At 45.8% G+C, this 5814-nt stretch overlaps 1 protein-coding gene across 2 annotated transcripts in view; it reads right to left on the bottom strand.

Moving 5' to 3' along the window:
- Window positions 1–5780: 5780 nt before the first annotated feature.
- RAD51B (RAD51 paralog B) overlaps window positions 5781–5814 on the bottom strand; it is a 626370-nt gene continuing 626336 nt past the window's right edge. For both annotated transcript variants that reach the window (XM_032623573.1, XM_032623574.1), the window contains one exon: window positions 5781–5814. This exon is cut by the window's right edge and continues 914 nt beyond it. The gene's annotated coding sequence lies outside the window, so the exon portion shown is untranslated.

The raw sequence follows: 5814 nt of genomic DNA, 5'->3' as shown, positions 1-5814 counted from the left end.
GCTCCTAGGGAAACTCTGTAATTTTAGTCAGTAGATAAAAGTGTCAGTCATAGGACGAGGTTTGACCAATGATTTAATCAACAGTGACACACTCAGAGCTCAGGAGAGAGCAGGAAAATACAGGGTTGTTTAGATTTCCCTCTAATGAGTTTCTAGCCTCATGTCCACTGAGAGGAATATGGAAATACTGAAATTTGAATGTAGATGGATTGGGTTGGGTTTTTACCACCATCTGATGAGGTATACAGGCAATGGTCTTTGATGAATAAAAGGCAAAGCTCAGTATCACCATTCAATTCTCCTCCTAGCTCTCTGGTTGATGTGTGAATTTAGACAAAGCACAATTTCTCTGACTCAGTTGAAATAGGGCAACACCACACGTGACCAGTCCTCCAAAAACATCACGAAGATTTGTGAAAACTGCCAATGAAGGGCTTTGTGCCTCTTGGGAGGACACTACTGGCAAAGACCTTATCTAAACAGAGTCCTTCACTTGTGTTCAAAACCTTACTTTGAAAGTAAATAGTTTGGCACTTATTATTCAAGAGTCTGGGACCAGGGCTCCCTGAGGCCTGAGGATGGGGGCCGGGGAAAGGCAAGGGTCTGAGATGGGGACTAGGGATCCCCACAGGGGTCAGAAAAAGGTCTGGGGGATTAGCAGAGCCAGAATACGTTCCCTCTCTGCTAGGTCAGGGTTCCTCAGTGGAACTTTCCCTTGCTTCTGCTGATGTCTGGTTTTGGGGAGAGGGAAATTGCTGCAAAGATTGGGAGAAAGAGCAAAGGGACTTGGTCCTGGTGGGAATGAGATTTTCTTTAGCTAAGAAAGGGTTTTATTTCCATTTCTCCTTCCATATCACACCTTCCCCAGTCTTCCTTCTATTCTCAAATACATGTTAAGACCTCTTCCTTACCACTCACTAGTCATACACCTCCATGACTGGGTACGTTTTTATTTTTTAATTAATTAATTAATTCGGTTGCACCGCATTTCAGTTGCAGCAGGCGTGCTCCTGAGCTGTGGCTCGCGGGCTCCCCAGCTGCAGCATGTGTGCTCCTCAGCTGCAGCCAGCAGGCTCCTTAGTTGCAGCTCGCAGGCCTTAGTTGTGGCTCACCAGCTCCTTAGTTGTGGCACGCAAACTCCCAGGCGGGGCATGCGTGTGGGATCCAGCTCCCCAACCAGAGATCGAACCCCGGCCCCCCGCACTGGAAGCATGGAGCCCCAGCCAACTGCACCACCAGGGAAGTCCCTGTGATGGCGTACTTTAACAGGACGAGAAGTAGGATACTGGAGTCGGGTTGAGGGATGAGCAATAATGGGGGACCAGGCTGCAACAGGGGAGATCAGGTCTATAGTGATGAGAAGGGGAGGTAGAAGCAAGAGAGTGAATGAGTATCTGTGTAGCAGTCCAGTTAAGGGTACAAAGAGCACACTCCAGTTCATCATCCATCTCACCCTCTCACGGGCCCCTCTCATGGCGCTGCCTTGCCCACATCTGCTGCTGGTTAGGCAGCCATGCTTTCAGCCCCTCCTTCAGCCCACAGCGGACTGGCTGGCTAGTGACCAATGATGTTAACTGAGACAAAACAATAAGATGAGCCTGTGCCAATCATATTCTCTCTTAGGAATTCTAACTAGGAAATACCAAGGAAAAAATCCAATGGGCATGGAGTTGAAAGGCTGAGGTGGAGAGAGAGGAGCTCAAGAGACCAGGATGAGCCACATGCCAGCTCAAGTTTTGAATAAGCAGAGCTATAGTATGTAGGGCATGTCTGCTGGGAGAGAGAGTTGCCTTGGACAGATATGCAGAGCGAAGCAGTGTCTCTAAGGAAACGAATCCCCAGGGTTGCCTTTGCTCCTCAAGGATCTCCAATTCCAGACCACCCGTATCCTTAACAACACCTGTCCCCTTTTACCTAAGGTAACTGAGATTTTTCTCAATGGAAAGACCCAACTGTAACAGTTTGCACAAGTTCTGTGTAGGTAAGTTAAAATCGAATTATTATCTGAAGACATTTTCTTTGGGGAAAACGAGTAGGCTGGTTCCCTTAGCAAACATGACCTACCACCACTGTTTATTTGGAAGCATCTTGTGTACTTGAGATTAGATTTTAGGCAGGAAAGGGTGTGACCTAATTTTTCCCTTTGTTATTCTGATGTCAAGGCAGGTCAAGACTATGTTTCATTCCTAAAGAAAGGAGATCTTGACATCTACAAAGAGCTAGTTTGGTCTAAGAAAGGTAAGTCCTTTCGTCTACAAAGAGCTAGTTGGTCTAAGAAAGGTAAGTCCTTTCTAAGTTACTAAGATTCAGGTCTACAAATCTCTCTGAGGGAAGCTTTAAAACCATGAGATTTACCAAGTTAAAAGGAGCAGAGAGGTGTGGCAGCCATGTTGATTCACCAGCGAGATCTCGTGAATCATTTCTCATCTCGGATTTCAGGGCTCAGGAGGGCTAAACTGGAAGGAAAACTGAGAGCAGCTCTTGTCAATACGAGACCTCATCCATTATGTCCACAGCCTCTTGGAAATGTCCCCCAGCAAGGCTGCCATCAGCACTTGACTGAAAACACATGGAAGCAGCCCACTCAGAGCAGGAATTCATTATTGGAAGAATAATAAGGGAAAGTTTTTCTTTTTCTTCTCTTTCTGCTGCTGGAAATCTGCTTTCTGGAAAAGTCGCAGGGATTAGAGGGAATTTGAATCATGTCCGGTAACAAGGGAGGGAATGGAAGCAGAAGGGCATGTTTCCAGAAGCCTTTTCACACAAAGCATCATGGTCCTGGGCAACTCAAAGTGAGCTGTCCTATCTTAGACGTATTATTGAAATCGGGCCATGGCTCCCTTTAACCCATTATCTTTTCCCAGAGTGATTAGTATCTGATAGCTTCAAGGGAAAAGTACCCAGAGTTAATTGGTTTTCCCTGGCTACTCCTCTTTTTCAAAAAGGTCACGTGTGGACTAAAATGGGCTGCAAAACGATGTGGTCTTCAACTCTCAACACTACCCTGTAAGTCTTTGATAGACGCCCAGTAATCCAAGGGAAAGGCACAAGGGGTGGATGTGAAAGAAGGAGACATTTGCCAGCTCCCTGGGTCTACGGTATGCAGCAGACAGTACAAGTGTTTGCCAATCTACGGTTCTCCTTCCATTCCAAATACAGACGAGGTTCCCAACTCCAAGGACGACATGACTGCTGGGTCATGAGAGAGGTGATGTGTGTCGTTTCTTAGAGGAGGCCCTTAATTGCCAGTGCTCAACCTCCTTCTCATTCTTCCCCTCCTAATGGCAAGGGTGAAGTGCATGTTTATACTGAAACGAACTACTGAATTATCACATGGAGGACAGCCTCCCGGGAGGGTCTCTCAGATATGCACAGGCCTGGTTTTAAGTCACTGAGAGTTCACGGGCTTGTTTGTTTAAGCAGCAAAACCAAGTCTGTCCTGACTTATGCCCGCTATTTATTGGTCGTCTCTCCTCCCAGTTCTGTTTGGAGTTCTGGAGCACCTGTGCTGCATCTGAACCCCACCCTCATTGAAATTCAGAGAAGTAGGCAATGTGCTTTCTCTCGCACTTAGGATATTCATCTGAGAAGTGTGATGGACTGCTCCCTTCATTTGAGTAAAAGCAGCCTCTGGTGAATTCTGCAGTGGAATAAAAAAGGTCCTTTCACAGCTGTAGGACAAAAGTGATGGTGATGATATTAAAACCAAAGCTTAGGGAAAAAATGACCCTCCCAAGTGGTTCTAAGATCACGATTTTTAGGACAGAATCTGATATTTTGCACTTCCTCTTGCCTTCATCCCCCTCTCCCCCATTACCTAATCCTCATCACCCAACTCCGAAATTCTCACTTGGCAATCCTGGTTTTGCAGGACAAACTTCTACAGTCCCGTCTCCGAGCAGTAACTTTGCTCACAACATACAACTAAAAGTCACTGGGCACAGAGTTAGGCAATTCTGGGTTAACCCAGAAGTGTTCGTTCCGTGGGCTGATAGGGACCACACACTTCTGAATCTTCACCAGGACTGCCGCACATCAACAGAGCAGCTAGGATGCTAGTACAATTAGGGAGACAAAAGTTGGACTTTGCGTTATATGTGTATATGTACACACACACCAAGAAATTACTTCATCGCATCCAAGTTCAATAAAAGTAATTAACAACTCAAGATGCCTCCCTAGCGTTCCGTGGGTGGTACCAGTTTGGCAGATTTTCAGCTCATGAATGCCACCTGTGTCTTCTTCCATGTGAATATTCCCTGGGGGCACCTTTCCTATGCATGTCTCCTCATTTTTAATAATGGTGAAAAGAGAAGGAGACAGTGATGGAACCTCTACCATATTCTCTTCAGTCACTTCTCCCATCGGAAGATCCAACCACCAGTATTGCTCTGCTGATTCTTTTATTTGGAAAATATTCACTGGATTTCTATTGTGTGTACAGCTCTGTGCTGAGTCCTTTAGTGAGGATGACTAAGAAAGCTTGTGATAGATACGAACAGAAATACTACAGGGGCGAGTGGGGAGAGGAAGAAGCAAGATTACCTGGGTTCAAATGCACATTCCATCACTTTCTAGCAAGAGACTGAACTTTTCTTGCCTCCTTCCTCATCTGCAAAGAAGGAACGATATGAAGTCCTACCTTGTGAAACTGTGGGGAGGATCAGATAAGCAGATGCACGTACAGTGCGTGTGAGACACACAGCAGCACTGAGTATTGGCACAATGCAAGGACAGTGCTTAGGTCCTGTCCCGGCAGCATGGTTCGTGGTGAAACACCTTGGAGTAGGAGAGCACAGGGACTGATCTGTCTGTCAATCACTGGGGGTAGAGCACTGTCTTACTGTTTCCTGGGGTCAAAAAAAAAAAAAAAAAGGCCTCAAGCAGGAAGCCATTTCATCTTTGACATCTGGGACCAAGATATGTTTTCCTCGTACCTTTCTCAGACACTCCTGAGTGCCCACTTGAACCTGTGAACTGCTTAGCTAGCTTTTCTTTCTTGGTGGACAGTGAAAGTGCAGAGAGACTGAATAGTTACAGAGAACAAAATATCTTTCTCAACTTTCGTAATAGTCCCTGGCTGTTTGAAAATAGCCAATTCATATTCAAGAATTCACAGGAAATGTACATTGAATCAGCTACAAAAACTCAGCTTGGTTTTCACAAATGTTCTATTGAAGACCACAAGCTCTCCAAAGGCACCTCACTCAGCGAGACAAATGACCACAGTCTGGAAACTCTGTATCCTCCACCTCTTCCAGGTCCATCAAAATCTTTCTCGCCCTCCAATGCCCAGCGCATTGTTTGCTCTCCAGGAATACCTTCCTTGATTCACTCCAGCTGGATAAAACGTTCCTCCTTTGGCCCTTGCAGCCTGTGGCTTGGGCGTGCATCTATAATGTTAACTTTATTTTCTTCTGCTTTACATTATACTTAGGAGTACACGAGTCTTTTCCATTCCTTGTAATACACAGAGCCTATTTTTTGAGCTTTGCCTTAGCATTTGGTATGTAGTCAACAAACACTGAGTTGTTAAAGGATTTTGTCATCCAACCATTCTTCACCGACTGGGTACTTACTTTGTGCACAGCACTCTGTCGGGCATTGGTAGCAGACATGAGACGGGACAAGACTTGATTCTAGCATCCAAGGCATTTAAAAACCTCTGAAGGGGAGCAGATACAAAGTGATTCTACAGAGGGCAGCTTGAGTGTCACCAACGATTTGGGTAAAAGAGGTCCCAGTGCCAAAGGCTGGGAAGATCTGATGCCTGGCTTTGAAGGGGCTAAAGCCCACAGCCTTGAAGCTCTGGTT

This window comes from Phocoena sinus, chromosome 2 (assembly GCF_008692025.1).
Source record: "Phocoena sinus isolate mPhoSin1 chromosome 2, mPhoSin1.pri, whole genome shotgun sequence".
In the NCBI taxonomy this organism is placed as follows: domain Eukaryota; kingdom Metazoa; phylum Chordata; class Mammalia; order Artiodactyla; family Phocoenidae; genus Phocoena; species Phocoena sinus.
This window is presented reverse-complemented; position numbering and strand designations above follow the sequence as displayed.